Source organism: Oncorhynchus mykiss, chromosome 2, assembly GCF_057628025.1.
Source record: "Oncorhynchus mykiss isolate SJ-2025 chromosome 2, ASM5762802v1, whole genome shotgun sequence".
NCBI lineage: Eukaryota > Metazoa > Chordata > Actinopteri > Salmoniformes > Salmonidae > Oncorhynchus > Oncorhynchus mykiss.
Window position 1 is genome coordinate 4,752,501 of NC_143023.1, and position 20,562 is coordinate 4,773,062.

General features: G+C 44.1%; 1 protein-coding gene across 11 annotated transcripts in view; it reads right to left on the reverse strand.

The window, feature by feature from the left end:
* Positions 1-20,562, reverse strand: part of LOC110512975 (protein MTSS 1) — a 117,509-nt gene that overhangs the window by 86,378 nt on the left and 10,569 nt on the right. The window lies entirely within an intron of this gene.

The window sequence follows — 20,562 nt, forward strand, 5'->3', positions numbered from 1 at the left end:
TGGCCTCTGCCCTGGGTGTCCTGGCCTCTGCCCTGGGTGTCCTGGCCTCTACCTGCTAGTGCTTCTTTCTGTTGCAGACCCTCTGTCTCTGACCATCTTGTCAAGACAGAGTAGATCATCTTGTCAAGACATAGAGTAGATAATCTTGTCAAAGACAGAGAGTAGATCATCTTGTCAAGACAGAGTAGATAATCTTGTCAAAGACAGAGTAGATCATCTTGTCAAGACAGAGAGTAGATCATCTTGTCAAGACAGAGAGTAGATCATCTTGTCAAGACAGAGTAGATCATCTTGTCAAGACACAGAGTAGATCATCTTGTCAAGACATAGAGTAGATCATCTTGTCAAGACACAGAGTAGATCATCTTGTCAAGACAGAGAGTAGATAATCTTGTCAAGACAGAGAGTAGATCATCTTGTCAAGACAGAGAGTAGATAATCTTGTCAAGACAGAGAGTAGATCATCTTGTGAAGACACAGAGTAGATCATCTTGTGAAGACACAGAGTAGACCATCTTGTCAAGACATAGAGTAGACCATCTTGTCTCTGTCCTTTAGATAGAAGTTGTCCTTGTTGTAGATTTGGGAATGAGAAAAACTCACCTCGGATGTTACTAGCCTAAGGGCTGTTCCTAAAGAACTGAGATGCACTTGGTTCCAATACCAAACCAAAACAAGCTTAACAACAACAGTGGAAGTATTGGCAGTACAATAACGCAGTCAGTAACGATGCTGCTAAACGAGATGTTACCGTCCAACTGTTAAGACTCAATAAACGTCTCTTTCAGAGTAGTCAGATCCTCGAGGCGAGGAAACGCTTTCCAGTAACTACAAACAGATGCATGGAGAACACACTGTGGGCTTGCAGCCCAAATGGCACATTAGTCCCTTTATAGTGCACTTCATTGGACCAGAGCTCTGGTTAAAAGTAGTGCCCTGTATAGGGAATAAGGTGCCATAGAAATATGGGGGTCATTTGGAACGAAGCCGGTGACTGTGGTGGAGAGGTCAGGGAGAAAGGAACAGCCGTCTCGCCGGCTAAATGAAAACAAGGTGATTTACCTTCCTTCACACCAACTAGTCAGTTGTTATAAAAAAAAAAAATGGCTGCAATTAAATAAGTTCTTCAGGCTTCAAGGTTCACTTAACGGGCCCATTGGTTGCCTCATTACGATTTCAGAATTGGTCTTACGGTCCATGTGCACCATGAACTCTTGGGAACCCTGGTTGATCTGAGAACACGTTTAGAAGTAAGACGAGGTTCCTGACTGCGGCAGAAAGAAAGAACAAAGAAACAAAGTTCAACAAACTTGCGGGTGAAATGTGAAACAATATTGCCTTGTTCTTCTTGTGGCTTTCCGGCAGACTAGACACTTCTGAGTGTTCTGCTGCCACACGCAGGTCAAAACTGGTTCCATATCCCAGAGACTTGGAGACTGTTTTGCCTTCAGCTGTGAGGCTGACTTCCTGTCTGTGGTGCCAGTCGAGGTCAGCTGTGAGGCTGGCTTCCTGTCTGTGGTGGCCAGTCGAGGTCCACTGTGAGGCTGGCTTCCTGTCTGTGGAGCCAGTCGAAGTCCGCTGTGAGGCTGGCTTCCTGTCTGTGGTGGCCAGTCGAGGTCCGCTGTGAGGCTGGCTTCCTGTCTGTGGTGGCCAGTCGAGGTCCACTGTGAGGCTGGCTTCCTGTCTGTGGTGGCCAGTCGAGGTCCGCTGTGAGGCTGGCTTCCTGTCTGTGGTGCCAGTCGAGGTCCACTGTGAGGCTGGCTTCCTGTCTGTTGTGCTAGTCGAGGTCAGCTATGAGGCTGGCTTCCTGTCTGTGGTGCTAGTCAAGGTCAGATAAGGATAAACTCGGAAGCTACCAGAAGAACTGTGTGATCAGCGTTATCCAGTTGTTTGATAAGAGAAGATTGAAGGCTCTCTACTTTTTCTAGGGTGGAGGCCATTCTCTATCAGCTTGATTACAGAGGAAAGCGACATAGAAACATTTATAAAGTGATGTATAAAAGGAGAGATATTAAAAGACAACAGTAAAGTTTGCTCTTCATTAATTAAAAGCCATTGATTCATTTTTCTAGCACTTCATCAAGGGAAAACATTTGACAATGTTCTTTGTTACCCTTCTCTGAAAAAACAAACATTGTATTGCTGGTTGTTTTCTGAGCTATACTTTCTAGAACTGTAGAACTTTCTAGAACTGTAACTGTAGAATTGTAGAACTTTCTAGAACAGGAGCAGTAGAACTGTAGAACTTTCTCGAACTTTCTAGAACTGGAACTGTAGAACTTTCTAGAGCTGGAACAGTAGAACTGTAGAACTTTCTAGAACTGTAGAACTGTAGGAACAAAGATGAATCTGTCACCAGCAAGGAGGCCTCCAGCCTTCCAGCAGACTTCCTTCCTCCATGACGGACTGACTGGCCTGATGAAAATAGAGCAGGAAAACCACAAGCATTGGAGAGAGGACGGAGCTAGCCGGAGCGTTCGGGCCTTCCAACAGTGCACGCTCCTGTTCAGCCGAGACAACTAGCTGGACAATGTAGTCATACACATGAACCAACGGCCTGATTCACAGTCACTCAGCAACCACGGCTCGGACTGGCTGACATAGCTCAAAACAGACAGTCTCTGTAATGATGAATCTCATGTACATACAGTAGCCTGATTGAGACTGGCGCCTTGCAGGCTTCCCTTACCAGGTGGACTGGGACTGAGGTAGAATGATACCGCTTGTCCATGACCCCCCCCAGCTAACAACAAACATTCCTACCACTTTAGAGAATGTTCCTTTTAACCTGCTATGCTAATGCTCCTAACCTGCTATGTTAATGCTCCTAACCTGCTATGTTAATGCTCCTAACCTGCTATGCTAATGCTCCTAACCTGCTATGTTAATGGTCCTAACCTGCTATGCTAATGCTCCTAACCTGCTATGTTAATGCTCCTAACCTGCTATGTTAATGCTCCTAACCTGCTATGCTAATGCTCCTAACCTGCTATGCTAATGCTCCTAACCTGCTATGCTAATGCTCCTAACCTGCTATGCTAATGCTCCTAACCTGCTATGCTAATGCTCCTAACCTGCTATGCTAACGCTCCTAACCTGCTATGCTAACGCTCCTAACCTGCTATGCTAATGCTCCTAACCTGCTATGTCAATGCTCCTAACCTGCTATGCTAATGCTCCTAACCTGAATCAAGGGGAATCAACCTACTCTTACATTCTAAAAATTGTATGTTAATTTAATTATTTTGTTAACAGTTTCTGATCTCTGATCTCTAGTCGGACTTGAATGTTTGTACAAACTGTTTATCTGAGCCAAAAACATGTGTACCGAAGTTACACAACAGTGGCTGGTGTTTAGTCCCGAACTGAAACCGAAGGTCACGATAAACGCTTATCGGCATTCATAAAACTTATCTTTAAACTTCAGATCTTTCTCCCTCTGAGACTCCAATAAAATATCCTGTATTTATATGTTTTTGTTGGTGAAAAGGCAACAGGTTTGTCAAACAAAAGACATTTCGGTAGATAACACACCCAGTCAATCGCCGGTGTTTTATTTTCATCTGGCAGTTTGAATGTCGTCTCCTGTGTTATGAGTTGCATGTTAACAGGTGAAGTGAATTAGTGAGACAGGTGAGACAGAGGCTCAGTTCAGTCTAATGTTGTTTACAGTAAGCATGTCACTTGATACTTCAGACCAGTCCTCCTCCTCCTCCTCCACCTCCCACTAGGCTACCTGACTCCTCCCTCTAACCACTAGGCTACCTGACTCCCCCCTCTAACCACTAGGCTACCTGCCTCTAACCACTAGGCTACCTGCCTCTAACCACTAGGCTACCTGCCTCTAACCACTAGGCTACCTGCCTCTAACCACTAGGCTACCTGCCTCTAACCACTAGGCTACCTGCCTCTAACCACTAGGCTACCTGCCTCTAACCACTTGGCTACCTGCCTCCCCCTCTAACCACTAGGCTACCTGCCTCTAACCACTAGGCTACCTGCCTCCCCCCTCTAACCACTAGGCTACCTGCCTCCCCCCTCTAACCACTAGGCTACCTGCCTCCCCCTCTAATTTACCACCTGTTGAAACTCCCAAGCTCCATCCCACCAAAACAGTCTGAAATCTCATGCAGCCTTTTCAAACAGCTCTTACACTAAAAGGACATTATTATCCTTTAAATTATTGCACAGTATTATTCCAACCTCATAGTGTGGAAAAATGGCATTCATAAAGTTTTAAGAGAAGTTTATGAATGCCAATAAATATATATATATATACAGACAACACAGCAAAATCAAGTTTTTGACTGTACTGGGCCTTTAACACAGGATTAAACACATTTCACGTCAGCTTGGCCAGTAGCTGCGGTCGTACACTGAAGACGAGAATTTATCTTGCATTGCATTTGAGTTACAGAGATAAAGTGAGAAGGCAAATAGTGATGCTGCAAAGCAAAGACCGTGTAGTGGGTTCAATACATCTGAGGTGAGAGAGGAGCAGCTGAATCATGTTATAAAACACAACAACCTCTACATCCGCAGATTCACAAATACTGATGGATCATTTTCAGAGACAGGGTGGAAAGATGCAGGTTCCTCCAGTCAGCCAGCCAGCCAGCCAGCCAGCCAGCCAGCCAGCCAGCCAGCCAGCCAGCCAGTCAGCCAGCCAGCCAGCCAGCCAGTCAGCCAGCCAGCCAGCCAGCCAGCCAGCCAGCCAGTCAGCCAGCCAGTCAGCCAGCCAGTCAGATATGTGCAGCATCCAGCCATCCATCTTAACAGTCAACCATCCATCCAGCCAGCCATCCATCCAGCCAGTCAGCCAGCCAGCCATCCATCCATCCAGCCAGTCAGTCAACCATCCATCCATCCAGTCAGCCAGCCAGCCAGCCATCCATCCAGCCAGTCAGCCAGCCAGCCAGCCAGTCAGATATGTAACAGCAGCAGGCAGTTCTGAGAGAGACAGACGTGTCCAGACTCATACAGAACTACTGAGGCACGGTGATAATCACACAGATATTTGTCTCGGGTCCTGCATGGCCTCTTGTCAACGCAACACACAGTACAACACGGTTATTTAAAACTCACAAACATCATTATGTAGACCTGCGTATTTACTGAGGGGAGGGGAGGATTTCACGACAACAACATTAAGGATTACAAAGATAATAAAGGGAATTGAACTGAACTAATTAAGATAATCTACGAAATTACAGGCTAATAAAGTGAATTGAACTGAACCAATTAAGATAATCTTCGAAATTACAGGCTAATAAAGTGAATTGAACTGAACCAATTAAGATAATCTACGAAATTACAGGCTAATAAAGTGAATTGAACTGAACCAATTAAGATAATCTACGAAATTACAGGCTAATAAAGTGAATTGAACTGAACCAATTAAGATAATCTTCGAAATTACAGGCTAATAAAGTGAATTGAGCTGAACCAATTAAGATAATCTTCGAAATTACAGGCTAATAAAGTGAATTGAACTGAACTAATTTAAATATTCAGTGAAATTACAGGCTAATAAAGTGAATTGAACTAAATTGAATGGGTGGGAGGACTTGTGACAGTAAATCCAAGTGCTCTGCTGTGTTTCATTGTCAGCACAATGTCTCAGGCATAATTTACTATGACTGAAAACATCTCCTGGACATCAGAACAGTCATCACTGACCTCCAACTGGATCAACAGTTCTACTTCAACGAGTCGGCAGCTCAGGACATTCTGCTTACCCCTGGACCAGGCCCTGTTCCCCGGGACTCGAAAGAGGAAGCGGCAGCTCAGGACATTCTGCTTACCCCTGGACCAGGCCCTGTTCCCCGGGACTCGAAAGAGGAAGCGGCGGCGCAAGCGAGGCGAGCGTCATGACTAAACTACGTTGGCGAGCATGTTGGACCCGCCATTGCCTTGTAATTTGTTGGGTTCCGTTCCAGATTATCCTATCAACGAGACCTGAAAAACTGTAATATCCTACGTTTCTCGGAGTTGTGTCGTAACGAGGAAATGGATATACAATATGCATCGTCGAGACCAGACAGTAAGGCGAGACGGGGAGGAGTGTGTCTCTTTTTTTCGTGGCAGGTGATTTTAACGCAGGAAAACGTGAAATACGTTTTACCTCACTTTTACCAGAATTTCCCCTGTGCAACTAGAGGCGACAAAACTCTAGATCACCTTCACTCCACACAGGCGCATACAGCGAACTCTCCTTCACCCTCCATTTGGCAAATCTGACCCTAACGCTAACCTCCTGATTCCTGCTTACAAGCAAAAACTCAAAACAGGAAGTACCAATATAGAAGTGGTCAGATGAAGCGGTTGCTAAGCTACAGGACTGCTCCTCTAGCACAGACTGGAACATGTTCCGGGACTCATCCGATCACGTTGAGGAGTTTATCACAACGATGTCGTCCCCACATTGACCGTTCGTACATATCCCAACCAGAAGCAATGGATTACAGGCAACATCCGTACGGAGCTAAAGGCTAGAGCTGCCGCTTTCAAGGAGCGGGATATTAATCCGGACGAGACCTCTGACGAGCCATCAAACAGACAAAGGGTCAATAAAGGACTAAGATGGAATCCTACTACACCGGCTATGACGCTCAACAGATTTGGCAGGGCAGTCAAACTATCACGGCTTCAGGGTGTGGTAAGCAGTAGCTGTGGGATGCTGCAGTGGCCTCGTTCCTCTCTCCTCAGAGACCTGGCCTGGCCTCAGCCTCGTTCCTCTCTCCCCAGAGCCCTGGCCTCAGACTACATTAGAGACCTAGCTGGCTGGATCAGAGTGCTAGTGAAGGCTGGCTAGGTGGATAGCTGGCAGGGGATGGAACAGGGCCAATGGCATCATTAAGGGCTGCATGTTCTAACGGGCCTCTGCCTCGGCCCATCTAAATAGGGTCTCAAACTCTGCCTCCTAGTGCTCTTCCCTCCCTCTCCCTCTCCCTCTCCCCTTCTGCCCCCCCCCCCCCTCTCTCTCGCAGTCCCCTATCTCTCTCTTCCTCTCCCACCCCCTCTCTCTGTCTCCCTTTCTTTCCTCTGTCTCCCTCTTTCTCTGCCTCTCTCTCTCTATGTCTCCCTCTCTGACCTCTATCTCTCTGTCTCCCTCTTTCTCTGCCTCTCTCTCTCTCTCCACTTCAAAGCCCATGACTTTATCCCTGTCCTGCTCGTCGGGCGGGCCCAGGCCACCACAGCCAGATGAACTCCCCCAATTGGCATTAAGGGAGGAGTGAATAGACTGAACTGGGCACGCTCACAAAAGGCCTCGCTGTTATCGTTTAGCACAGTACAGTAGCCTCAATGCTCTGAAGCTCTGGATTCACATACAATGACATGACACATACAAAAGTCAGAGGCGGCTATTTATACAGCCTGCAGTCTATTGAGCCTCTTCCTACAGGGAACCATTCTATAGTCAGGGAAAATATGGTCTGAGAGAGCAACAATCACTAGCTCTATCTATATTAATGGAAAAATGGATCAGCTTCTCAGAACCTTAACGAGAGGAGATAACAGCCTCTCAGAACCCTACCCAGAGGAGAGATCAGCGTCTCAGAACCCTACCCAGAGGAGAGATCAGCCTCTCAGAACCCTACCGAGAGGAGAGATCAGCTTCTCAAAACCCTACCCAGAGGAGGGATCAGCGTCTCAGAACCCTACCCAGAGGAGAGATCAGCCTCTCAGAACCCTACCAAGAGGAGAGATCAGCCTCTCAGAACCCTACCGAGAGGAGAAATCAGCCTCTCAGAACCCTACCCAGAGGAGAGATCAGCCTCTCAGAACCCTACCCAGAGGAGAGATCAGCCTCTCAGAACCCTACCCAGAGGAGAGATCAGCCTCTCAGAACCCTACCCAGAGGAGAGATCAGCCTCTCAGAACCCTACCCAGAGGAGAGATCAGCCTCTCAGAACCCTACCCAGAGGAGAGATCAGCCTCTCAGAACCCTACCCAGAGGAGAGATCAGCCTCTCAAGAACCCTACACAGAGGAGGGATCAGCCTCTCAGAACCCTACCCAGAGGAGAGATCAGCCTCTCAGAACCCTACCCAGAGGAGAGATCAGCTTCTCAGAACCTTACCGAGAGGAGAGATCAGCGTCTCAGAACCCTACCCAGAGGAGAGATCAGCGTCTCAGAACCGTACCGAGAGGAGAGATCAGCGTCTCAGAACCCTGCCCAGAGGAGAGATCAGCATCTCAGAACCCTACCGAGAGGAGGGATCAGCCTCTCAGAACCCTACCCAGAGGAGAGATCAGCCTCTCAGAACCCTACCGAGAGGAGAGATCAGCCTCTCAGAACCCTACCCAGAGGGATCAGCGTCTCAGAACCCTACCCAGAGGAGAGATCAGCCTCTCAGAACCCTACCCAGAGGAGAGATCAGCCTCTCAGAACCCTACCCACAGGAGGGATCAGCCTCTCAGAACCCTACCCACAGGAGGGATCAGCGTCTCAGAACCCTACCGAGAGGGGAGATCAGCCTCTCAGAACCCGAACGAGAGGAGAGATCAGCGTCTCAGAACCCTACCCAGAGGAGAGATCAGCCTCTCAGAACCCTACCCAGAGGAGGTATCAGCCTCTCAGAACCCTACCGAGAGGAGAGATCAGCCTCTCAGAACCCTTTTCCAGCATGCCTCTCTCCATGATCTCCAGGAGATGTGCTCTCTACTCTGTCCATATCCCGGAGGCTTCTGTTTGTTTTCTCTTTGAGAAAGGGGATAAAGTTCAGTAGAGTACTTTATAGATACTAAAAGGGATAGAGTTCAGTTGAGTACTTTATGGATACTAAAAGGGATAGAGTTCAGTAGAGTACTTTATAGATACTAAAACTATTCAAGAAAATCAAATTCCTCTTTAGCAACTGTATTAGACAAAAGCAACTGAAGTTAAATAATGTTGTTAGAAAAATGACAAAAAGTTAAGTGTCTTACACAAAGGTATATTTTCAAATGTCTTCCCTGTAAAACGCAGGCCACTCCTGGATTTACACAACGCAAGTGTTAACAAGTGTCATCCTTTAAATCACATCTGTGAACATCCAATTTAACAGTTAACAAATTGATTGTAAACCATCTTATTCAAGGGAAACAGCCCAGAACTCTTCTAACTAAGGTAAAGTGGGAGAGTTGAAAAGGCTGATGGACTTGGAGAACAGGAGAGAGAGTGAAAACCCTGGCTGGATATCAAGGTGGTGAGTGACTGGATGAAGGTGAAGAAACACAAACAGCAGAGGATTCTACTAACATTATAAAACTGTGACTCACACACAGCAGCTGACACGGCCAAAGCAAACAGAAGAGTTCCACTCCTGCCGTCGCAGAGCCTCTTATTTCATCATTCAACATACAGTCCACCTCCTCTACCATGTGACAGGGTTTCAACTAGACAGTCCACCTCCTCTACCATGTGACAGGGTATCAACTAGACAGTCCACCTCCTCTACCATGTGACAGGGTTTCAACTAGACAGTCCATCTCCTCTACCATGTGACAGGGTTTCAACTAGACAGTCCACCTCCTCTACCATGTGACAGGGTTTCAACTAGACAGTCCACCTCCTCTACCATGTGACAGGGTTTCAACTAGACAGTCCATCTCCTCTACCATGTGACAGGGTTTCAACTAGACAGTCCATCTCTACCATGTGACAGGGTTTCAACTAGACAGTCCATCTCCTCTACCATGTGACAGGGTATCAACTAGACAGTCCACCTCCTCTACCATGTGACAGGGTTTCAACTAGACAGTCCACCTCCTCTACCATGTGACAGGGTTTCAACTAGACAGTCCATCTCCTCTACCATGTGACAGGGTATCAACTAGACAGTCCACCTCCTCTACCATGTGACAGGGTTTCAACTAGACAGTCCACCTCCTCTACCATGTGGCAGGGTTTCAACTAGACAGTCCACCTACTCTACCATGTGACAGGGTTTCAACTAGACAGTCCACCTCCTCTACCATGTGACAGGGTTTCAACTAGACAGTCCATCTCCTCTACCATGTGACAGGGTTTCAACTTTCTGTTGACAGGATGTGACTCATCTTTGCTCATGCTATGAAGCTGTGAAAACAGTGTGGGTTTGGAAAACATGGTGAGTCTTAAAGGTGGGAGTAAAACCTAGAATATTTTGCTTTGGAAAACAACACAAACACTCACAGTGGTAAAGAGAGATAAACACTCCCTTTAAAGAGGAGCCAGTTAAGAGAAAAGTAAACTACACTTGAATGTCTTTTTCAGACTGCTAAACAACCCCTTGTACTTATACGTAAGCCTGAACAGAACAACAGAACAGAAGAGAACAGATCAGAACAGAACAGAACACAACAGAACAGAAGAGAACAGAACAGAATAGAAGAGAACAGAACAGAACACAACCGAACAGAAGAGAACAGAACACAACAGAACAGAAGAGAACAGAACACAATAGAACAGAAGAGAACAGGTCAGAACACAACAGAAGAGAACAGATCAGAACACAACAGAAGAGAACAGAACACAACAGAACAGAACACAACACAACAGAACAGGACAGATCAGAACAGAACAGAAGAGAACAGAACACAACAGAACAAAAGAGAACAGAACAGAAGAGAACAGAACACAACAGAATAGAAGAGAACAGAACATAATAGAAGAGAACAGAACACAACAGAACAGAAGAGAACAGAACACAACAGAACAGAAGAGAACAGATCAGAACACAACAGAAGAGAACAGATCAGAACACAACAGATCAGAACAGAACACAACAGAACACAACACAACAGAAGAGAACAGAACAACAGAACAGAAGAGAACAGAACAGGACAGAAGAGAACAGAACACAACAGAACAGAACAGAACACAACACAACAGAAGAGAACAGAACAACAGAACAGAAGAGAACAGAACAGGACAGAAGAGAACAGAACACAACACAACAGAACAGAAGAGAACAGAACAGAACAGAACAGAACAGAAGAGAAGAGAACAGAACAGAAGAGAACAGAACAACACCTGTCCTCAGGTAAACCCTCTGACTGATCCAATCAAAGCCGGAGTGTTACTGTACCCATAATGTCCATGAAAGGTGACTACAATAAACCTTGGCACATTAAACACAGTAATACTTGAATGCAAACGGTTGTTCTTTGTGAGGATCGTTTAATTTACATTCTTATTACTTCAGGAGGCTCTGAGTCGGAAAGCTGTGTCGACTTTACGTTCTTGGGGAAATAAAAATGTTGACAACAATGTCTTTTTTCAATCTAGCCTTACTTCCCGTAGTTTAAACCTCTCCAAATAAAATGATAACAGGTGTAGGCCTATATACTCTATATCTAACCTCAACACCCTCAACCACTCATTTCATATTAAACTATATATTTATATGAGTTTATGAGGTCACATTCCTGTCTCAATAAAGTATCTTGTAAAATCTGAACGAACATCAATATGGGACTAATATTGACGTACTGCAAGCCCACAACATGAAGACTGTATCTCATCTGCAGTCGTCTGTCACCAGTCCAAGTCTGGGAGGAAATAGATGAAATGATAAGATCATAAAAATAAAAAAAATTGAAAAAAACTTTATTGATGTCTTTAATTCGTGCCAAAAATCGTGTGAGGCGCAACAACGCTATTGAAAGCATTTGATGAGTGTAAAGCAGGTGTGTACAGGTTATAACTCACTTCCTTCTCTGATTTACAGGGTATTGTTATGGGTATACTGTTGTAGTTAAGAGTGTATTTAAAAAATATATATATATTTATCCGTTATTTTACCAGGTAAGTTGACTGAGAACACATTCTCATTTACAGCAACGACCTGGGGAATAGTTACAGGGGAGAGGAGGGGGATGAATGAGCCAATTGTAAACTGGGGATTATTAGGTGACCGTGATGGTTTGAGGGTCAGATAGGGAAATTAGCCAGGACACCGGGGTTAACACCCCTACTCTTACAATAAGTGCCATGGGATCTTAAATGACCTCAGAGAGTCCGGACAGCCGTTAAACGTCCCATCCGAAAGACGGCACCCTACACAGGGCAATGTCCCCAATCACTGCCCTGGGGTATTGGGACATTTTTTTAGACCAGAGGAAAGAGTGCCTCCTACTGGCCCTCCAACACCACTTCCAGCAGCATCTGGTCTCCCATCCAGGGACTGACCAGGACCAACCCTGCTTAGCTTCAGAAGCAAGCCAGCAGTGGTATGCAGGGTGGTATGCTGCAGGGTGGTATGCTGCAGGGTGGTATGCTGCAGGGTGGTATGCTGCAGGGTGGTATGCTGCAGGGTGGTATGCTGCAGGGTGGTATGCTGCAGGGTGGTATGCTGCAGTGTGGTATGATGCAGGGTGGTATGCTGCAGGGTGGTATGCTGCAGGGTGGTATGCTGCAGGGTGGTATGCTGCAGGGTGGTATGCTGCTGGCATTGATTGTAGTATTACTGTAGTGTAGACAGGCTACACTCTACGGACACAAATAACACTGGGGTTATACAGTACATACAGTCTATGTCCTACTACTCAGACCTGGAGGGCCTAACCTTCCTAAATACTGATAGTTGCCATGGAGACAGCTCATACTACACTCTCTAACTGACTCTACTACTATAACCTAGTGTTACCTCACTGACTCTACTACTATAACCTAGTGATACCTCTGACTCTACTACTATAACCTAGTGTTATCTCTCTGACTCTACTACTATAACCTAGTGATACCTCTCTGACTCTACTACTATAACCTAGTGATACCTCTCTGACTCTACTACTATAACCTAGTGTTATCTCTCTGACTCTACTACTATAACCTAGTGTTACCTCTCTGACTCTAATACTATAACCTAGTGTTACCTCTCTGACTCTACTACTATAACCTAGTGATACCTCTCTGACTCTACTACTATAACCTAGTGATACCTCTCTGACTCTACTACTATAACCTAGTGACTCTACTACTATAACCTAGTGTTACCTCTCTGACTCTACTACTATAACCTAGTGTTACCTCTCTGACTCTACTACTATAACCTAGTGTTACCTCTCTGACTCTACTACTATAACCTAGTGATACCTCTCTGACTCTACTACTATAACCTAGTGATACCTTTGACTCTACTACTATAACCTAGTGATACCTCTCTGACTCTACTACTATAACCTAGTGTTACCTCTCTGACTCTACTACTATAACCTAGTGTTACCTCTCTGACTCTACTACTATAACCTAGTGATACCTCTCTGACTCTACTACTATAACCTAGTGTTACCTCTCTGACTCTACTACTATAACCTAGTGTTACCTCTCTGACTCTACTACTATAACCTCGTGATACCTCTCTGACTCTACTACTATAACCTAGTGATACCTCTCTGACTCTACTACTATAACCTAGTGATACCTCTCTGACTCTACTACTATAACCTAGTGTTATCTCTCTGACTCTACTACTATAACCTAGTGTTATCTCTCTGACTCTACTACTATAACCTAGTGTTATCTCTCTGACTCTACTACTATAACCTAGTGTTATCTCTCTGACTCTACTACTATAACCTAGTGATACCACTCTGACTCTACTACTATAACCTAGTGTTATCTCTCTGACTCTACTACTATAACCTAGTGATACCTCTCTGACTCTACTACTATAACCTAGTGATACCTCACTGACTCTACTACTATAACCTAGTGATACCTCTCTGACTCTACTACTATAACCTAGTGATACCTCTCTGACTCTACTACTATAACCTAGTGTTATCTCTCTGACTCTACTACTATAACCTAGTGTTATCTCTCTGACTCTACTACTATAACCTAGTGATACCTCTCTGACTCTACTACTATAACCTAGTGTTATCTCTCTGACTCTACTACTATAACCTAGTGATATCTCTCTGACTCTACTACTATAACCTAGTGTTATCTCTCTGACTCTACTATTATAACCTAGTGTTACCTCTCTGACTCTACTATTATAACCTAGTGTTACCTCTCTGACTCTACTATTATAACCTAGTGTTACCTCTCTGACTCTACTATTATAACCTAGTGTTACCTCTCTGACTCTACTATTATAACCTAGTGTTACCTCTGACTCTACTACTATAACCTAGTGATACCTCTCTGACTCTACTACTATAACCTAGTGTTACCTCTCTGACTCTAATACTATAACCTAGTGTTACCTCTCTGACTCTACTACTATAACCTAGTGATACCTCTCTGACTCTACTACTATAACCTAGTGATACCTCTCTGACTCTACTACTATAACCTAGTGACTCTACTACTATAACCTAGTGTTACCTCTCTGACTCTACTACTATAACCTAGTGTTATCTCTCTGACTCTAATACTATAACCTAGTGATACCTCTCTGACTCTACTACTATAACCTAGTGTTATCTCACTGACTCTACTACTATAACCTAGTGATACCTCTCTGACTCTACTACTATAACCTAGTGATACCTCTCTGACTCTACTACTATAACCTAGTGATACCTCTCTGACTCTACTACTATAACCTAGTGATACCTCTCTGACTCTACTACTATAACCTAGTGACTCTACTACTATAACCTAGTGTTACCTCTCTGACTCTACTACTATAACCTAGTGTTACCTCTCTGACTCTACTACTATAACCTAGTGTTACCTCTCTGACTCTACTACTATAACCTAGTGATACCTCTCTGACTCTACTACTATAACCTAGTGTTACCTCTCTGACTCTACTACTATAACCTAGTGTTACCTCTCTGACTCTACTACTATAACCTAGTGATACCTCTCTGACTCTACTACTATAACCTAGTGATACCTCTCTGACTCTACTACTATAACCTAGTGATACCTCTCTGACTCTACTACTATAACCTAGTGTTATCTCTCTGACTCTACTACTATAACCTAGTGTTACCTCTCTGACTCTACTACTATAACCTAGTGTTATCTCTCTGACTCTACTACTATAACCTAGTGTTACCTCTCTGACTCTACTACTATAACCTAGTGTTACCTCTCTGACTCTACTACTATAACCTAGTGTTACCTCTCTGACTCTACTACTATAACCTAGTGTTACCTCTCTGACTCTACTATTATAACCTAGTGTTACCTCTCTGACTCTACTACTATAACCTAGTGATACCTCTCTGACTCTACTATTATAACCTAGTGTTACCTCTCTGACTCTACTACTATAACCTAGTGTTACCTCTCTGACTCTACTATTATAACCTAGTGTTATCTCTCTGACTGGGGCTCCTCTGCTCTGATACTCCTGCATCATCAGTCATCATAAAACTCTAGTACTGCTTCTGTCCTTAAACCAGCCGGAGTGGCTACAGGAAAAGTGTATGTATGTGTGTGTATGTGTGTGTATATGTGTGTGTGTGTGTCTGTTCCTACAGTGCCTGACGAATGTGTGTGTCGCTGAGCTCCTATTAATAGCCCTGTGTACAGCTGGAAGTGTCAGCCTGCCGGGATGAGAATGGATTTTCTACAGCCAGCAACTCCTTCTACAGCCAGCAACTCCTTCTACAGCCAGCAACTCCTTCTACAGCCAGCAGCTCTTTCTACAGCCAGCAGCTCCTTCTACAGCCAGCAACTCCTTCTACAGCCAGCAGCTCTTTCTACAGCCAGCAGCTCCTTCTACAGCCAGCAACTCCTTCTACATCCAGCAGCTCTTTCTACAGCCAGCAGCTCCTTCTACAGCCAGCAGCTCCTTCTACAGCCAGCAGCTCTTTCAACAGCCAGCAGCTCCTTCTACAGCCAGCAACTCCTTCTACAGCCAGCAACTCCTTCTACAGCCAGCAACTCTTTCTACAGCCAGCAGCTCCTTCTACAGCCAGCAACTCCTTCTACAGCCAGCAGCTCTTTCAACAGCCAGCAGCTCCTTCTACAGCCAGCAACTCTTTCTACAGCCAGCAACTCCTTCTACAGCCAGCAACTCCTTCTACAGCCAGCAGCTCCTTCTACAGCCAGCAGCTCTTTCTACAGCCAGCAGCTCTTTCTACAGCCAGCAGCTCTTTCTACAGCCAGCAGCTCTTTCTACAGCTAGCAACTCCTTCTACAGCCAGCAACTCCTTCTACAGCCAGCAACTCCTTCTACAGCCAGCAACTCCTTCTACAGCCAGCAACTCCTTCTACAGCCAGCAACTCCTTCTACAGCCAGCAACTCCTTCTACAGCCAGCAACTCCTTCTACAGCCAGCAGCTCTTTCTACAAGCACACACACCCTGAAGCTGGTAGGGTGGGTTCGATACGATATTATCACGATACTTAGTTGCAAATACAATATGTATTACGATTCTCACGATTCTCTAATATGTATTGTGATTCAATACTGTGATTTTATTGCCATCAGATTTTATTCCAAAAACATTTTGCTGAACACACATCTGCTGCAGAGGGACAAGAGAAAACTGATCAGTCATAGAAATAAACAATTTGTCTCCCTGTTTAAAAAGAAGATGGAGTTTTGGTGCAGGTACAGACAACTAGCTATGAATGATAAATACTGGCGTTTTGGTGCAGGTACAGACAACTAGCTATGAAGGATAAATACTGTAGTTTTGGTGCAGGTATAGACAACTAGCACAAAAATAATAGTGCGATATTATCAAAACGATACAATGTATCGTAAAAATGTTTATCCAGACATGTAGCTGTATCGATTATCTTCCCCCATCACTAGTTCCCTGTGTGAGGAAGTGTAGCCTACTGATGCCAGATGTGGTGTGTGTGTGTGTGTTCGTGTGTTCGTGTGTGTGTGTGTTCGTGTGTGTGTGTGTGTTTGTGTGTGTGTGTGTGTGTGTGTGTGTGTGTGTGTGTGTGATCAGTGGTAGGCAGGGTGGAGAGGGCCGTGTGGGCAGAGAGAGGGCGGTGTCACGGCTTCAAACAGCAGCCTGAGGGATTTACTATCCACAGGATCAACCACCTGATCCCTTCATATTCCCCACCCCTGTTCAACCCCCTTAAAACAACATGGCCGCCACTGCACCAGCAGACAAGGCCGGGGCCCAAATCATTCAAGCAGGCTGCTCAAGAAACCATTAGCCATAGTACTGCAAGGAGTCAATAATCACTGTGTGGTAGGATGCTGATAGGTTAACACTAGTCTTTCTATAATCTTTACTCTGAGGACCTGAAACATTCCACAGCCAACTACCCACCCCCCCCCATTCAACACAAAGGCAAAAGCCCTCTGAAGACCAGGGGTTATGGGGTTATGCCCCTTCCCCTGTCAGCCAGTGAGCTCAGGTGCTTGGCTAAAGTGGTGGAACTCCCAGGGTTTTAAAACAGAATGACCCCTGGACCAATAGGGAATGGGAACAAGACGAAAATGACCACGTTGTAGTGCAGTGGGCTAACTATAGTCTAATAATTACCACATGTTGTAGTGGGCTAACTATAGTCTAATAATTACCACATGTTGTAGTGGGCTAGCTATAGTCTAATAATTACCACATATTGTAGTGTAGTGGGCTAACTATAGTCTAATAATGACCACATGTTGTAGTGGGCTAACTATAGTCTAATAATTACCACATGTTGTAGTGGGCTAACTATAGTCTAATAATTACCACATGTTGTAGTGGGCTAACTATAGTCTAATAATTACCACATGTTGTAGTGGGCTAACTATAGTCTAATAATGACCACATGTTGTAGTGGGCTAACTATAGTCTAATAATTACCACATGTTGTAGTGGGCTAACTATAGTCTAATAATTACCACATATTGTAGTGGGCTAACTATAGTCTAATAATTACCACATGTTGTAGTGGGCTAACTATAGTCTAATAATTACCACATGTTGTAGTGGGCTAACTATAGTCTAATAATTACCACATATTGTAGTGGGCTAACTATAGTCTAATAATTACCACATGCTGTAGTGGGCTAACTATAGTCTAATAATTACCACATGTTGTAGTGGGCTAACTATAGTCTAATAATTACCACATGTTGTAGTGGGCTAACTATAGTCTAATAATTACCACATGCTGTAGTGGGCTAACTATAGTCTAATAATTACCACATGTTGTAGTGGGCTAACTATAGTCTAATAATTACCACATGTTGTAGTGGGCTAACTATAGTCTAATAATTACCACATGTTGTAGTGTAGTGGGCTAACTATAGTCTAATAATTACCACATGTTGTAGTGGGCTAACTATAGTCTAATAATTACCACATGCTGTAGTGGGCTAACTATAGTCTAATAATTACCACATATTGTAGTGGGCTAACTATAGTCTAATAATTACCACATGCTGTAGTGGGCTAACTATAGTCTAATAATTACCACATGTTGTAGTGGGCTAACTATAGTCTAATAATTACCACATGTTGTAGTGGGCTAACTATAGTCTAATAATTACCACATGCTGTAGTGGGCTAACTATAGTCTAATAATTACCACATGTTGTAGTGGGCTAACTATAGTCTAATAATTACCACATATTGTAGTGTAGTGGGCTAACTATAGTCTAATAATTACCACATATTGTAGTGGGCTAACTATTGTCTAATAATTACCACATATTGTAGTGGGCTAACTATAGTCTAATAATTACCACATGCTGTAGTGGGCTAACTATAGTCTAATAATTACCACATATTGTAGTGTAGTGGGCTAACTATTGTCTAATAATTACCACATGTTGTAGTGGGCTAACTATAGTCTAATAATTACCACATATTGTAGTGTAGTGGGCTAACTATTGTCTAATAATTACCACATGTTGTAGTGGGCTAACTATAGTCTAATAATTACCACATATTGTAGTGTAGTGGGCTAACTATAGTCTAATAATTACCACATATTGTAGTGTAGTGGGCTAACTATAGTCTAATAATTACCACATATTGTAGTGTAGTGGGCTAACTATAGTCTAATAATTACCACATATTGTAGTGTAGTGGGCTAACTATTGTCTAATAATTACCACATGTTGTAGTGGGCTAACTATAGTCTAATAATTACCACATGTTGTAGTGGGCTAACTATAGTCTAATAATTACCACATGTTGTAGTGGGCTAACTATAGTCTAATAATTACCACATGTTGTAGTGTAGTGGGCTAACTATAGTCTAATAATTACCACATGTTGTAGTGGGCTAACTATAGTCTAATAATTACCACATGCTGTAGTGGGCTAACTATAGTCTAATAATTACCACATATTGTAGTGGGCTAACTATAGTCTAATAATTACCACATGCTGTAGTGGGCTAACTATAGTCTAATAATTACCACATGTTGTAGTGGGCTAACTATAGTCTAATAATTACCACATGTTGTAGTGGGCTAACTATAGTCTAATAATTACCACATGTTGTAGTGGGCTAACTATAGTCTAATAATTACCACATGCTGTAGTGGGCTAACTATAGTCTAATAATTACCACATGTTGTAGTGGGCTAACTATAGTCTAATAATTACCACATATTGTAGTGTAGTGGGCTAACTATAGTCTAATAATTACCACATATTGTAGTGGGCTAACTATTGTCTAATAATTACCACATATTGTAGTGGGCTAACTATAGTCTAATAATTACCACATGCTGTAGTGGGCTAACTATAGTCTAATAATTACCACATATTGTAGTGTAGTGGGCTAACTATTGTCTAATAATTACCACATGTTGTAGTGGGCTAACTATAGTCTAATAATTACCACATATTGTAGTGTAGTGGGCTAACTATTGTCTAATAATTACCACATGTTGTAGTGGGCTAACTATAGTCTAATAATTACCACATATTGTAGTGTAGTGGGCTAACTATAGTCTAATAATTACCACATATTGTAGTGTAGTGGGCTAACTATAGTCTAATAATTACCACATATTGTAGTGTAGTGGGCTAACTATAGTCTAATAATTACCACATATTGTAGTGGGCTAACTATAGTCTAATAATTACCACATGTTGTAGTGGGCTAACTATAGTCTAATAATTACCACATGTTGTAGTGTAGTGGGCTAATTATAGCCTAATAAATACACCTCAGCCAGGATGTTCAACTTCACACAGGATTCCATCACAGAACGTTCAGCATGAACAACAGGACAACAGAACAGTAGAACAGACTTCCTAATTCCGCCAATTCTTCTCCCATTGTCTATGGGGCTGTATGAGTGCCTCTGGTCAAGACCTCCTGCACCTCATCCCCCCCCCATCCCCTCACCCTTGGATGGGGACATAGTCCTACCTCCTGCACCTCATCCCCCCCCTTACCCCTAGACGGGGACATGGTCCTACCTCCTGCACCTCATCCCCCCCCCCATCCCCTCACCCCTGGATGGGGACATGGTCCTACCTCCTGCACCTCATCCCCCCCCTCCTTACCCCTAGACGGGGACATGGTCCAACCTCCTGCACCTCATCCCCCCCCCCCCCCCCCCATCCCCTCACCCCTGGACGGGGACATGGTCCTACCTCCTGCACCTCATCCCCCCCCCTCCTTACCCCTGGACGGGGACATGGTCCTACCTCCTGCACCTCATCCCCCCCCTCCTTACCCCTAGACGGGGACATGGTCCAA